Genomic DNA, 16,752 nt, shown 5'->3' with positions numbered 1-16,752 from the left:
TGATGCAACTTCTTTTGTGTGTGTTGGGGTGGTTGCTTTCGTAGTTCAGGACTTGGTCTGTGTGTGTGGCTTTCCTGTATACCTTTGTGGTGAATTCTCCGTTAGGTGTTCTCTGTACCATCACGTCTAGGAATGGGAGTTGGTTGTCCTTTTCTTCTTCTCTAGTGAATCGGATTCCTGTTAGTGTGGCGTTGATGATCCGTGTGTGTTCTCTATTTCTAGCCACGAAACGACACGACTAGCTATCCTTAGTAGCCACACACTCCGATGACAAGCAACATGAGTTCAACTGGGACAACACTACTATTATAGGACAAGCCAAACAGAGAACAGCCAGGGAATTCCTAGAGGCATGGCACTCATCCATAGATTCTATCAACAAACACATCGACCTGGACCCAATATACCGGCCACTGCAGCGGACAGCTGGAACTGACAACCGGAAGCGGCAGAGACGAACCAGTATAAATGCCAGAAGAAACATCACAGAAGCGCTTCACAGGAGGCTCCCAAGTACTGAGGATGTCACCTAGACAGGTGACGAAATGTCTGCAACACAAATTCCCAGCTCAGCGAACAGAACCACAATAACTCGAATGGAATTGGGGGCTAACCAAGGACTCAGGCTGAGATCAAGTATTGGACTGCTGAAGGAAATCCAAACATTTAAAATTGAAGCTTTAATACAGCTCTCACTGGGGCCCTATTCAGCCTTCCCAGTCTGGTGGAGGTTCCAGATGTACCTGCTAAACATTGAGGCCTAGCAGGCAGGGACACATATAAACAGATGGACATGGAGCAGGAGCAGGCCATCAGGCCTTTGGGCCTGTTCCACAATTTAATAAGATCATAATACATTGGAGCAGAAGGCAGCCATTCAGCCCATCATATCTGCTCTGAGATTCAATAAGTTCAAGGGTGATCTGATCATGTTCAATTCCACTTTCTTATCTTTTTCCAATAATCCTTAACTTTGTCACTGATTAAAAATCTGTCTATCTCATTCGTGAATGTACTTAATGGCCCAGCCTCTATAGGTCTCTGCGGTAAAGAGTTCCATCAAAGCAGTGCCTCTGAGAAAAGACACTCCTCATCATCTCTGCCTTAAAATTCTCACAGTGCAGAAGAAGGTCACTGCCTGCAGTGTGACATTACACTAGTTACTGGGTGCTATCCTGACAAATGCTCCCTTTACCTCAGCTCTGCGATTTCTATTCATCAATCATCTACCCTTGCTACACTGCTTCCAACACCACGGACCCTCATTTTGTTATGAAGCCTTATGTGGAGTAACCTCTTGAACATGTTTTGGAAATCCAAATATATCACACGTACTGTTTCCTCACTACTTATTCTGTTTATTTCCTTATCATCGAACTCTATATTAAATTCAAATAAATTTGTTAGGCATTTTCCTTTCTTGAAGCCATGCTGACTCTTTTCGATGATATTATGTATTTCTGTCTGTTTTCCTTTTATATCCTCTATTATACACACGCATTTTTAAAATGGTTAAGTACCTTGTATTTTGCCTCCCTTGCTTTTTGAATGAGAGTGTAGGATCCAATCCTCTTGGACTTTTACAGAATCTAAGGATTCTTTGAAGATTACTGCTAGTACCCCCAGTATCTCTGTAACTACTTACCTAATCATAGAGTCATACAGCACGGAAACAGACTTCAGTCTAACCCGTCCATGCCGACCATAATCCCAAACTAAACTAGTCCCACTTGCTGTACTTGATCCATATCCCTCTAAACATTTCTAATTCATGAACTTATCCAAATTTCTTTTAAGTGTTGTCACTGTACCCACATACATCACCTCCTCTGGATATTCATTGCACACATGAACCACTGTCTGAACAAAAAAGTTGCCCCTCATGTCCTTCTACAACCTTTCTCTTCTATGCCCACTTGTCTTGAAATGCCCCACCTTTGGGAAAAGACACAATTCCTTTAATATCTTAGCAAGCAATTCATCAGGCCCAGGGAATCTATCCGCCTTTATCTCCATTAGTTTCCTTTGTACTTTGTCTCTGGTGATTGATTTCCTCCCCATCCTCAATGTTTCACCTCATTATTTTTAGAATGCTATAACTGTCTTACACTGTAAATGTAAAATACCGTGATTCAAATCCACATTCCCAATCCACTGATAGCCTTTCACCTCTTGCTTTAACAAGAATTTACCAAACTCTACCTTAAAGATATTCAAGGACTCTACTTCTACCACATTTTCAGGAAGAGAGTTCCAAAGACTCTCCAGTCTGATAAAAATACATTTTGCTTCGTCTGTTTCTAAAGCCCTGGTTCTTACACAGTGACCTGTCATTCTAGTTTCTTTCAGATGAGGAAACATCCTTTCCACATTTACCAAGTCTTGGCCCAGTAAGATCTCATATGTTTCAATCATGTCACCTCTTACTCTTTTCGATTCTCATGGATACAAACCTAGCCTCTCTGACCTTTCCTCATCTGTCAACCTTGCTATTCCTGGTCTTAGTCTGGCAAACCTTCCCGAAACTGCTTCCCTTCAATAAGGTGACCAATACTGGAGAGAGTATTCCAGATGTGGCCTCACCTCCCCATTTCTGTATTCGATTTCCCTGCACACTACCCTTTGATGATTCATGTATTAGAACACACACATTTCTCTGTAATCTCTTAGATCAGAAGCTTTTTCATTCTTTCTGCCAAAATGGCCAATCTCACAGTTTGCCTCATTATATTCCAATTGCCAGATCTCTGCCCCCTCACTCTAACTTCTCTATGTCTTTTGGCAAACATCCCTTCTGCCCTTTTGTCTACGTCATTTCTATCAATTACATACAGTTGAGTCTTAGCACTGATCCTGAACACACCACTCATTATATCCTGTTTGGTTTTCTATTTGTTTTCTATTTTTCTATATTTCTACAATACTATATTTTTGTTTTTGTTTCAGATTTCCAGCATCTACAATTCTTTCCATTTTTAATCATTATATTTGCTCAATTTCCTGACCTGTCACCTGTTTTTACACAATTTTATGCTTTTTCTTTCAGTTTGACACCTTCTTTTGATTTTATCACTATCCATGGTTAGTGAGTCTGGCCCTTGGAATATGTCTTACTTGCTACTTGCATCTGTGTATTCTGAAATTGCCCCAGAAATATCTGCCACTACATCCCTATTGACCAATCCTAATTTGCCAATTCTCTTTAACTAGCCCGACTTCCATGCCCTCATAATTGCCCATATTTAGGATTTTTCAAAAATGGTTTTGGACCCACTCCTCTCTCTCTCAAATTGAACACAAAATTCATTTTATTATGGTCATTGTTCCTAGGGGCACCTTCACCAAAAAAATTAATAATTAACCTGATCCTGTTGTACACTACCAGGTCTTTTGCTCACTGCTTGACTCCAGAACATTTGTTTGAAGAAACAATCCGAATAACATTCTATGAATTTCTTTTCTTGGCTTCCTTTTTCACAGCCAATTTCTCCACTGCACGAGACTGATTTGGATCGAGCAGGAAATGCTATGTCCCACTAATTCAGTGTTTCCTCACAATGTCACAAAGCACAGAGGAGATTAGCTCCAAATGGTCTCAGGGCTTAGCATAGAGGACTGGCCGAGGTTAAAGGAGTCACAGCTGTGATCAGGATAGAGGGTGCACAACTGCAGGATGCACATGCAGCTGGACAGTGAAGGAATGGGATCTTTGTGATTGCTGAAGCAATCAGCTTCTGGGAAGGGAACTTACAAATCAACATGGTTGTAATCTCTGCCATGAGTACAAAGATTATTGATGTCTGTCCATGAAAAAACAGATGTAAGTGTTTCTCTTGTTGGCGAGAGCCTCGGTGACCTCACTGATACACCTAGTCACATAAACCATTTGCAATGGAATCAGTGCACACCTCTGACGTTGGACATAATAAATACATGGATGCTTGTGGAATCGAACCATAGATGGTGCCGAGAATGGAGACTTTGTAAACTTTTCACTGTGCTTCTATATCCATGGACTAGAGTACACGTGACAATAAAGCCTAAATCTAATTCTAGATGAACAAGGGTAATTATGGCAGAAATAATCTTTTTACAAAAGGAAAATATGATTTCAGATTTCTGTGCACAAGAGTAAAATTATACGAACCAAAATCATGGGTGACTTTAATCTTCATGTAGATTGGGGCAGTCAGGTTGGCAGAGGGAGCCATGAGGACAAGATGATACTGGTAGGAATAACCTATAGTCCCCCTCACCATAGCTATATTGTGGGACAGAGAATAAACCAGGAGATAATGACGGCATATAAAAAAGCCAGTACATTGATCATTTGTGATTTTAATTTTAACATAAATCAGACTTGTCAGATTAAATGGGGAAGCCATGAGGAAGAATTCATAGAATATTTGGGACAGTTTCCTAACAATATGATGTGCATTCAACTGGGGATCGGACAAATTTGGATCTAGTGATATGTAATGGGACAAGTTTAACAAATAATTATGGAGTAAAAGAGCGTTAAAGAAATAATGAATATAATATGGTAGGATTTACCATTCAAATTGAGAAGGAGGAGTGTGGGTCTGAAACAACTCTGCAAAGCTTAAATAAAGGTAATTACAAAGGAATGAAGACAGAGTGGTTTGGGAAAGGGGTTTAGCAGCAATGATGGTGGAGGACAATGGCAGACCTTAAAGAAAATAGTTCATGGCTCCCAGTAAAGATATATTCCAGTGAGGAAGGTGGATCCCAGGAAGATTATAAGCCAACCATGGTTGACCAGGGAAGTTCAGGATCGAATCAAATTGAAGGAAGGCGAGAACAATGTGGCAAAGATTAGTGGCGAGCCAAACAATTTGGAAAGCTTTAAAAACCAACAAAATATGACCAAAAATGTAATAAGGAGGGAGAAAATAAACTTTGAGAGTGAACCTGCAAATGATTTCAAAATGGACAACAAGAGCGTCTTTAAAGATGTAAAAAGGAAGAGAGAAGCCAAACTGATGGTAAGCCCCTTAGAGAATGAGGCTGGGTCAATAATAATGGAGCACAGGTGTTGAAAAAAATTACATCAGTCTACACAATAGAAAACACTAATAGCATTCCAAAATTATTAAATAATCAAGTAGCAAAGAAGGAGAGGAAATAAATACGCTAATGATCACCAGAGAAAAGGTGCGAGAGTAACTGCTGGGGCTAAAGACTGATACCCCTCATGAGATGGATCCTAGGATACTAAAGGAAGTAGCTACAGAGATTATGGATGCACTGGTAGTAATTTTCCAGGAATCTTCAGATTTTGGAAAGTTCCCAGAGGTTTGAAAAACTGGCAATGAAACAGCTTTATTAAATAAAGGAAGGAGACAATAACAGGTAACTGTGGGCCAGTTCGCTTAACGTCGTAAGAAAGTCTGATGTTTGAATTCATTATAAAGAATGTAATAGAAGAGTATATAGAAATATATAACATGACTAAGGAGAGCCAGAATGGCTTCAGGAAGGGAAATCCTATGCCTGAAACATTTACTTGAATTATTTGAGGAGATAACAAACAGGGCAGTTAATGCAATACATTGGATTTTCAGAAGACTTTTGATAAGGTATCATAGTAGGTTGCTTAAAAAGATGAGCTCATGGTGTTGAAAGTAGTACATTAGCATGGACAGAGGATTGGTTAACTAATCAAAGACAGAGAGTTGGGATAAAGGAGGCATTTTCAGAATGGCAGCCTATGACTAGTGGGGTGCCACAGGGATCAGTCCTGTGACCACAACTACATCCAACATAATATCTACTTGGATGAGGAAGGTGAATGTTCTCTAGCCAGGTTTGCAGACAGCAGAAGAAAAAGGTGGAAAGGCAAGTATTGTGGATGGCACAACAATATAGATTAAGCGAATGGGCAAAATCTTGGCGTTTGCAAATTCTTCCCATGTCTGCGTGGGTTTCCTCCGGATGCTCCGATTTCTTCCCACAGTTCAAAAATGTGCAGGTTAGGTTAATTGGCCATGCTAAATTACCCGTAGTGTTAGGTGAAGGGGTAAATATAGGGGAATGGGTCTGGGTTGGTTGCTCTTTGGAGGGTCGGTATGGACTTGTTGGGCCGAAGGGCCTGTCTCCACACTCTAAGTAATCTAAATCTAATCTAGTCTAAGGAACATAATGTGGGAAAATGTGAACATACGTAGTTTGGCAGGAAGTATGTAGCAAAAGTACAGAAAGTTACAGAACAGAGGGATTTGGGAATCCTCATGCATGAATCACAAATAGCTCGTTTCCAATTTCAACAGGCAATAAGGAAGGCAAATGGAATATTAGCCTTAATTTCAAAGGAAATAGAGGTTCTAACCGGGGAGAGTTTGCTAAAACCAAACAAGGCACTGGTTGTACTACACCTGGAATGTCATGAGCAATTTTGGGTTTCTTATCTCAGAAAGATACACTGGCTTTGGAGGCATTCCAGAGCAGATTCACAAGGTTGGTACCAGGTATGGAGGGGCTGTCTAATGAGGAGAGGCTGAGCATGTTGGGCCTGAAGTTACTGGAGGCTTGAAGAATGAACAGTGACCTTACTGAAATACACAAGCTCTTAAGGGACTTGACAGGTAGACGTGGAGAAGTTGTTTCCCCCTGTGGGAGAGTCTAGGAGTAGAAAGTGTTTTTGAAGAAAACACTTCTGGAAAGTGTTTGCACATTGAAGAGCGAGATGACGAGGCATTTCTTCTCTCAGAGGGTGGTGTATCTCTGAGACTTTACCATACAGGGCTGTTAAGGCTGGGTCATTAAGGATATCCAAGGCTGAGATAGACTCATTTTTAACCAGTGAGGAACTCAAGGGTTACAGGGAAAGGTAGGAAAGTGGAGCAGAAGATTATCAGTTCAGCCACAATCTCATTGAAAGGCGAAGCAGACTCATGAGTTAAATGGCATTCTTCCGCTACTATGCCTTATGGTTTTATGGAAAAGTCAAGTTGAGACAGACACAGGGAAATGTAGAACTGGAAGTAGATGTGTTACCCTTGCAAAAGAATCAGTTAGTACCGATGAGCCCAGAACCAGAATTCCAAAGGGAAAGACGGGAAAGAGAAAAGGAGAACAGGTAGAAGGCATGAAAGGGAATTTCTGTTCCATAAGCTTGAACTAAGGTGGAACAATTCCCTGGAAGTCAGTGAAGATATTGATGGGAAAAGATCTGCCTCCAGCTCAGGGCCAAGTCCGGTGATATTTAAATTTTCCCAGCAATCCACAAATTTGGAGAAAGGGACATGGAGGCATTTTCCTTTCCTTTGAAAAATTGCAGAAAAAGGCTTGACCCTTCTCATGCAGAGCAGGCTGACCCCTGTGGGTTTTGAAATGCTTTCTGAAGAAGTTTCTCTCGATTGTGAAACAGCCAAGATCACTCACCTCAGTGCTGTTGGGTTTGTCCCTAAGGGGACAGGTAGAGCTTTCCAAACCTCCCGAAGCTGCCTGAGCAGAGACACAGAGACCATTGGATGTGGGCACTTATCTACTGGGTAACAGGTGGAAAATGAAAAGACATCCCCACTCGTATATTCGATCCACCTCAAACCACCCCCCTCCCCACCCACCCCTGAATACGTTATCCTTGCCAGTGAGCCTGACGTCAGTGGTGGGAAAGTTGCTGGAGAGGGTACTGAGGGATAGGATCTATTTATATTTAGAAAAGAATGGGCTTAGCAGTGATAGGCAACATGGTTTTGTGCAGGGGAGATCGTGCCTTACCAACTTAATAGAGTTCTTCGAGGAAGTGACCAAGCTGATAGATGAAGGAAGAGCTGTTGACGTCAAATACATGAACTTTAATAAGGTGTTTGATAAGGTACCCCATGGTAAATGAATAGAGAAAGTGAAGTCATATGGTTTGCAGGGTGTTCTAGCTAGGTGGATAAAGAACTGGTTGAGCAACAGGAGACAGAGGTTAGTAGTTGAAGGGTGTTTCTCGACACGGAGAAAGGTGACCAGTGGTGTTCCACAGGGGTCAGTGCTGGGGCCACTGTTGTTTGTAATATACATAAATGATCTGGAAGAGGGCACTGCTGGTATGATCAGCAAGTTTATAGATGACACAAAGATTGGTGGAGCAGCAGAAAGCATAAGGGACTGTCAGAAAATACAGGAGGATATAGATAGACTGGAGAGTTGGGTGGAAAAGTGGCAGATGGAGTTCAATCCAGACAAATGCAAGGTGATGTATTTAAGCAAGACTAATTCTAGAGTGAATTATACAATGAACGGAAGAGCCTTGGGAAAGGTTGATGAGCAGAGAGGTCTGGGAGTGCAGGTCCATTTTAACCTGAAGGTTTCTGCACAGGTGGGGAGAGTGGTCAAGAAGGCATATAGAATGCTTTCCTTCATTGGATGGGGTATTGAGTATAAGAGCTGGCAGGTCATGTTAACATTGTACAAGACATTGGTTTGGCCGCATTTAGAATATGGTGTACAGTTCTGGTCGCCACATTACCAAAAGGATGTGGACGCTTTGGAGAGGGTGCAGAGAAGGTTTACGAGGATGTTGCCTGGTATGGGAGGTGCTAGCTATGAAGAGAGGTTGAGTAGGTTAGGTTTGGTTTCATTAGAAAAAAGGAGATTGAGGGGGGACCTGATTGAGGTTTTCAAAATAATGAAGGGTATAGACAGGGTGACAAGCTTTTTCCCAGGGTGAAGGATTCACTAACGAGAAGTCACACTTTCAAGGTGAGAGGTGGAAAGTTTAGGGGGGATACACATAGCAAGTACTTCACACAGAGTGTAGTGGGCATTTGGAATGAGTTGCCAGCAGAGGTGGTAGAGACAGGCACGGTAGATTCATTTAAGATGTGTCTGGATAAATGCATGAGCAGATGGGGAGTAGAGGGATACAGATGCTTAGGAATTGACCAACAGGTTTAGACAATACATTTGGATTGGCTCAGGCTTGGAGGGCCGAAGGGCCTGTTCCTGGGCTGTAAATTGTCTTTGTTCTTTGTTTAATAAGGGCCAGCTAATCAGTCTTTCTGATGACCTGCTGCACCTACGCCCTAGTTTTCAATATTTCATGCACATGTCCCTCCAATTCCTTTTGTGTTGCAGTTTACTGCAGTTTTTCTGCATTTAAATAATAAGGTACTTGTGTTCTCCATTCCAAAATGAACACTTCACATTATACACCATTTGCCAACATTTTGTCCATTATTTCACCGGTTGATATGTCTCTGTAAACACTTGGTATTCCTCTTCCAACTTGCCTTTCCACCTATTTTTATGATATATGCAAATTTAGGTTGCAGTACATTTGTTTCCTTTCTCCAAGTCATTAATATCCATTGTAAACAGTTGTGGTCCCAGCATCTGATCCCTGGGGAATCCCACTGGTTGTGTGTTTTCCCACTTGCTGTTTTCTGCCCATTAGCCAATTCTCACTCCATGTGAACATACAACCTCCAACACATGGAATCTTATCTTATGACTTAACCTTCTGTGAGGTACCTTGGAAGTTCAAATACAACTTGCAGATCATTTCAGAGAACACCTCCGGGACATGCGCACCAACCAACCCCACTGCCCTGTGGCCGAACACTTTAACTCCCCCTCCCACCCCGCCAAGGACATGCAGATCCTGGACCTCCTCCATTTCCAAACCCCAACCACCTGATGCCTGGATGAAGAAAACCTTATCTTCTGCCTTGGGACTCTTTAACCATATGGGATCAATGTGGATTTCACCAGTTTCCTCATTTCCCCTCCCCCCACCTTATCCCAGATCCAACCTTCCAACTCAGCACTGTCCTCTTGAACTGACCTACTTGTCCATTTTCCTTCCCACCTATCCGCCCCACCCTCCTCCCTCCCATTTATCTCCCAGCCCCCTTGGGCCACAAGCCTTATTCCTGATGAAGGGTTTTATATCCGAAAAGTCTATTCTCCTGCTCCTTGGATGCTGCCTGGACTGTTGTGGTTTTCCAGCACCACACTTTTCAACTTGGGAATGAAGATGGCAAAATATCAGCTCTGGGTCAATATGGGTAACATGGAGGCTGCGCATGATGATTCTCCTCCCCCCCCACCTCCCCACACCGATTCTGCAAGTTCCCTTTTGTATTGCAATCCATGAGATCCTGGCAACCCTTCTCTCTACTCCCATTCTGCTATTCCCATTTATATTGTCCCCAATTTACCCCTTGATTCCATGGTTTTGTGGATTGTTGTTCCTTGGTGGCCATATATTGTCCCAATGTTGAGGTCAGAGTGGTTGTTACTCATGTAAACTCGCACCACCCCAACCCAAGCCCACATCTTCCCATCCCTTCTGATGTTCTATGAGGTCACATCCTATGACCTTGATTTGCCCTCTTTCACTACCAAGATTTTCTCAATGATCTCATCCAATGAATCCAGTTCCCAATCTTGAGTTTCTCCAGAACTCAAATGGACCATCCCCTGACCATTAATGGTCAGACCCCCAGGATGTATTGTGGTCCACCCACAGTTCTGATGTGGGAGGATAGTTTGAACACAGAATGGCCCAGCCCGGGATTCATGACTCCACAGTGTTCAGTGCTGATGTATCTGCACTGGGTGCATTTGCCATGGCCCAGAACTACAAGGACAAAGATCCCTGGAATATCTGGTCGGACCAAATGACTGATAGACCATGACTAACTATCTAACTGAGGTTGGACTTTGGCTGACTGGTGAAGCACCCCCTTTCTGAGTATTGGCCCCTTTGATTCCATTAATTTTGACTTCCAGACATGGCCGTTTTGTTGAAGCAGATGCAGTCTGTTAGCCTCATAAGCTGCTGGTACGTGCAGCAGGTATGACGCAGATTAGATTACATTACAGTGTGGAAACAGGCCCTTCGGCCCAACAAGTCCACACCGACCCGCCGAAGCGCAACCCACTCATACCCCTACATTTACCCCTATACCTAACACTACGGGCAATTTAGCATGGCCAATTCACCTGACCTGCACATCTTTGGACTGTGGGAGGAAACCGGAGCACCCGGAGGAAACCCACGCAGACACGGGGACAACGTGCAAACTCCACACAGTCAGTCACCTGAGGCGGGAATTGAACCCGGGTCTCTGGCGCTGTGAGGCAACAGTGCTAACCACAGTTCCACTGTGCTGCCCACTAGCATGGTGTGTACAGAAACATGTCCACTTCCTTAACAGTTCACTGCTTGTAACCAGGACAACCTGCCTGCTTGTCCACCTGTGCAAAAAAAGCAATGCAAGCCACAGAGGCTGACATTCCAAGTATGTGCAAAAGGATTGAAAATTAGCTAAAAGCCATCACAAGCATGATTTTGTAGAGGTATGAGATTCATGTGTCCCTGTCTGCAAAGTAACTGGCAGAAGCAAACAGCTCATTAGCATCCCTGAGTTCAAAAGTGAAGTCTGAAGGGGGTGACGAAGTGTGTGATTTGTCTAAAAGTAGCCGTGATGATGTGCTGAGGCTGGGTGTTTGGTGATGCCCACCTACATGGACGATAGGTGGGTGGAGTGTCTATGGAGCGTGTAGTGAAATGATAGTAAGATGGAGTTGTCCAAAGGCCGGGAGAAGGAAGCAAAGAACTGCTGTTGCCAGGTAACCGCTGTGAGATTCATGTCGGAAATTGGTGTCATGTAGTTTCTCAAGGACAGGGAGGAGAACTGGAAGCTGCATACAGTGATGGGAGTGGGGCTGATAATGAGATGCAACTTCATGGAAATAAGATGGTGACCACTCGTAGAAGATTCAGAATTTTCTGTGTGAACGGTTGGGAAAACGGGCAACGTTTATCACAACACTGAGAATCTGGTTTTTGTATTCTCCCTGTATTTTCCCAGTTTTCTTACCTTTTCCCATGCCACTCAAGGGAGCAGAAGTTTCCACCCAAAAGGATATTCTCCTCAAGTCAAAATGAGAGATGCTGAGAGTGAGAGTGAAGCCTGATAACCCAGATTTCCTTTGAAACAAGGTGCCCCATAGTAACTGGAAATGGGACCGGAGACAATAGAAGAGCAACATAATCTCCCAGAGTTTTCTAGAATGTGCCTCAAAACAGTTAAAGGGATTCTTTCTTGTATTGACCATTGCTAAACTGAGTTATGTTATAGGAAGTTCCTGATGTTTTATTTCTACTTGAGAACTATCCCCTTTCTCCTCCTACACAAAGAGGAAACAAATTAGTATTGTGAGAGACACTGGGACACTTCAGTCTTTGATAGTGGCTGATGTTACAGTTTGTGTTCCAGATGGTTTGACAAATAAAAAGTATTAATAAAGATTTAGGAAGCTATTCCCTTATCCAAAGTTAACTTACAAAGTGATTTGCAAATGGAGTTAAACAGTGTAAATTATTTCTTGTTTACTTTTTGACGGATTAGAAATTAAATTGGATAATGAGTTGTCCAGCACAGTCACATAGCACTGAGTGTCTTGTTGCAGCTCCTGATCATGCTGGTCTTATCCAAACTCTCCACAATTACTGAGGCCAAACCCAAGAAGGTTGTTGCTGATAATGACAATTAAAGGATCAAGTGGTGAATCAGTTTCGTGCATAAATAATGATGTTGTTGAAGAAAAATGCAAACAGGTGAGAAGACTTCAGCATCGGTCACAGGAACGAAAGTACTTGAACGAGAACTTACAATGTCTCAATGATAAACACGTGGAAGCAAATTCAACACAGATTGATCTTCAGTTTAAAACACCAAATATCAAAAGTCTCTCCATGACAAATGCTTTGAACAGGAAAAGGAATCACTGATGGCTCAGAATAGTTGGTTCAGAGCAGAATTAAAAACCAGGATGGCACGGTGGCACAGTGGTTAGCACTGCTGCCTCACAGCGCCAGAGACCCGGGTTCAATTCCCGCCTCAGGCGACTCTCTGTGGGGAGTTGTGGGGAGTTTGCACGTTCTCCCCGTGTCTGCGTGGGTTTCCTCCGGGTGCTCCGGTTTCCTCCCATAGTCCAAAGATGTGCAGGTCAGGTGAATTGGCCATGCTAAATTACCTGTAGTGTTAGGTAAGGGGTACATGTAGGGGTATGGGTGGGTTGCGCTTCGGCGGGTCGGTGTGGACTTGTTGGGCCGAAGGGCCTGTTTCCACACTGTAATGTAATGTAATCTAAAAAAAATGCTAATGCAAGTTGGAGAACAAGAACGATGAGATGTTCAGTGTGACAGAAACAATTCAGACTTTAGAACGGATAAAGAGAATTCTAAGCAATAGGCTGAGGAACAAGCAGTAACATATGGAGGAAAAGTTCCAAAATTAATGGAATTATCATGTGAAGTGGTTAAACTTGTATATAGCATTATAGACAACTCTGAGACAGAGGCAACTAAACTGACCAGAGCGGTTGAATTGAGAATGAATTGCGAACTAAGAGAAAACAAAAGTAGGAGGAAATTATGAAAGAAGTGGAAATTAAGTTCCCACTTTTAAAAATTCACTTGGAAGAAAAGGAATGTGTACAGAAGGCTGTGGTATGTTTCTCAGAGAAACTAGAACATGATTTGAGTAAAGAAACCAAAGGTCTCTTCATGCTGATTGAATAAAGTGATGTAAACCAAAACAATGCACAAGGTGTTCAAAGATCAAAGCCAATAGGAATCCAAATCATTTCAACTTACAAAATCTCAATAACTTTTTCAAACCAGCTAAAAGGGACATTTTTTTCGAACAAAGGTCCATTGTTGGAACACAAAGATATCATTTTTACCTCAGTGCCGAATGTTAAAGGAAGAACAAAATTCAATCCTACCTAGGAACAAGAGTTGGGCTTGTTGAGGGGTTTTGATAAATCATGCAGCTGAAGAGTTGTTGTCAGTTTCAGTCAGTAAAGTAGTGGGAGAGAGAAAGAGAAACAGAGTGAGAAGCAGGCTCCATGTTGGAAGGTTACTATTAACTGCACTGCGGAGCAAGTGACTGGACTTACAGGAAGGTCCTGTAGTGAGGGATAATGAAAAAGTCCCAAGTGCTGTTTGATAGCTGCATATAGTTAGGCTTAAGGAAAGTTCTGGGATCCAGGAGTTGTAACTGAGAGGAGGCCAGAGCGTAGAATTGCCTTCAGGCAGAGTAAGGCTGTTAGTAGATACCAAGCAGTTACACAGTTAAGATTTAGCACAAGTACTGAGAGCCATGGTGTGGCGTGAAGAAGCCTGTGAGACATTAATAGCTCAGGACAGTATACTGTGAGATCATATAATCCCACGGTAGTGTTTGCTTGGTGCAGCTGAGCAAGCTTGGATCTCAGACTAACCTTGGGAAAGCTTACGTTGTGCTAGAATACACTTCCCAGAATCCAGAGTATGGTCCCAGGAAAAAGGGTGAATCAACATAACATGAGCATCACTGAAAATGGGGGGCCAACCTGGTGATCCGACAACACAGGACTACTTGCATGTTAAATAGTGTAAGCAGCCTGCAATAGACAGAGCTAAGCAATCCCACAACCAATGGGTCAAATCTCAGCACTGCAGTCCTGATGCTGAATGGAGGTGGACAATTAGACAATTCTCTGGAGTAGCAGGCTCCACAAATATCCCCACCTCAATGATGAGGGAGCTCAGAACATCAGGGCAAAGGACAAGACTGAAGCATTTTCATCATTTTCGGCTCGACCTTGTCCTCCATCTGACAATCCCAGTATCAGAGATGCCAGTCTGTAGCTTATCTGATTCATTCCATGGAATATCAAGAAGTGGGTGGATGCCTTGGACACTAACCTGGACACAAAGGTTAAGATCTCCAGAGGTCACCACACCCCTGACCAAGCTGTTTGAGTGTAGGTACAGCGCTGCCATTTACAAGGCAATTTGGAAAGTGCCCAGATATGTCTTGTCCACAGTAACCAGGACTGAACCAACCCGATCAATTACAGCTCAAGCTGTCTATTGTTGATAACTATAGCAGGCCTGGTTAACAGGGCTCTCAAATGGCACTTTCAGCAATACGTTGCTAACTGAGTTTGGGCACCACAGCATCCCCAGCTCCTGATATGATTATAGCTTTGGTCCAACTGTTTACAAAGAGCTGAACTGAAGTGAGAGTGACTGCCCTTGACACCAAGGCAGTATTTAACCATGGGTGGGCATCATGGAGTCTCAGGAAAACCCTAATCACAGGGAATCAGGGAGAAAACTCTCCGCTGGCTAGAGACATCCCAAACACAAAGGAAGATCAACACGCAGAAGAACATCAATTCTGAGGAAGGGTCACCAGAACTGAAATATTAACTCTGATGTTTCTTCACAGACACTGCCAGACCTGCTGAGCTTTCCAGCAACTTCTGTTTTTGTTTCTGATTTCAAACATCCGCGGTTCTTTTGGATTTCACAAAGGAAGATGGTTGTATTTAGTGGAGATCGATTATCTCAATCCCAGGACATACAGCAGGACTTCCACAGGGTAGTGTGTGAGGCCTAACCTGATTTAGTTGCCATTGAGGATGATCAGTCTCAGTATTATGAAAAACTCCTCAGCTACTGAAGCTAGCCATGTCCATATCCAGCAAGACCTGGACCACATTCAGCTTTAGCTGACAAGTAGAAAGTAACAAAAAGTTTAGTGCTGGAAAAGCACAGCCGGTCAGGTAACATCCGAGGAGCAAGAGAATCAAAGTTTTGGGCATAAAGCCCTTTATCAGTCATTCTCCTGCTCTTTGGATGCTGCCCGGCCTGCTGTGCTTTTCCAACATCACAACTTTTGACTCTGATCTCCAGCATCTGCAGTCCTCACTTTCTCCAAGTAGAAAGTAATACTAAGCACCAGATAGTGGTCATCTCCAGCAAGATTGAACCTAGCCATCTCCCCCGACATTCAATGGCATTATCATTGTTGATTTCTCCACTTTTACGACTTTGAGCTTACCATTGAGCAGAAACTGGACTGATCAGCTGTATAAATACTGTGGCTGCAAGAGGAGGTCAGCAGCTAGGAACTTTGTTGTAACTCACTTCTCCGCTCATGAGCTTGTCTACAAAACATAACTAAGGATTCTGATGGGATACTCACCACTCGTTTTTGTTATGATCCCAACTGATGATCAGCTGTGAGGCTTTGATATCTGTGCCAGCTGAGTTACTCTGTTCTAGGTTCAGATTCTGGCTCCAATGTTACTATGGCCCTGTGTCCAGTGTAAAGCCGTGGGCAGAAATTGTATTGTACTTCACGTCCAGTGGCACAACTGCATTGAAGAGTATCGTCCTGGTCTTGTGCAATTTCAGCTGCTACATCCTCAAAGCCCATCGATGAGAGAGAGAGAATTGAAAGCTGAGTAGCTCAGTTAAGGTCAGTCCTTGGGCTCTGTGTAGGGATATTCAGAAATCTCGACAAGTTTTCATTGAAACTTTGGCAAAGCAGTAGGCATGGAAGAATGTGAAGGAAGGATGAAAAGTCTGTAGAAGATGAAAATGCTAAACTGAGGAAATACTTGGAGGGGATTAAGGGGAAAGAGTGAGATGCCTACTGGCAATGACAGACACACTACAATCTCTCATACAAAGAATATCAGTCTAAAACTTACCAGTAACACAGCAAAGTAGGAGAGATGGTCACACTGACATATGGTATGGCTATCCTGAACTGTTGTTTTACAACCAGTAGTATCCCAATGACCTGGTGAGTTGTCTGTAACATAAGATTTGGTCTAAATATTAGAGTGAATTGGTTTTCTAATATAACTGCAGCAGTTTAACAAGTCTTTTGCTTACCATCTTTACTTTCAGACCAGGAGGCACAGTGCTGAGAAAAGTTATTC

The 16,752-nt window shown here is 42.9% G+C and overlaps 1 long non-coding RNA gene across 1 annotated transcript in view; it reads right to left on the bottom strand.

The window, feature by feature from the left end:
* LOC122558519 overlaps window positions 1-16,752 on the bottom strand; it is a 29,110-nt gene extending 12,358 nt beyond the window's left edge. The window contains exons 1-2 of the long non-coding RNA XR_006314173.1: window positions 16,706-16,752; window positions 16,519-16,622 (exon numbers count right to left, since the gene is read on the bottom strand). This is a non-coding gene — a long non-coding RNA (uncharacterized LOC122558519). The remainder of the gene's footprint in view (window positions 1-16,518; window positions 16,623-16,705) is intronic.

This window comes from Chiloscyllium plagiosum, chromosome 17, assembly GCF_004010195.1.
Source record: "Chiloscyllium plagiosum isolate BGI_BamShark_2017 chromosome 17, ASM401019v2, whole genome shotgun sequence".
In the NCBI taxonomy this organism is placed as follows: domain Eukaryota; kingdom Metazoa; phylum Chordata; class Chondrichthyes; order Orectolobiformes; family Hemiscylliidae; genus Chiloscyllium; species Chiloscyllium plagiosum.
Note: the sequence above shows the minus strand (reverse complement) of the source record. Positions and strands in the feature narration are given on the sequence as shown.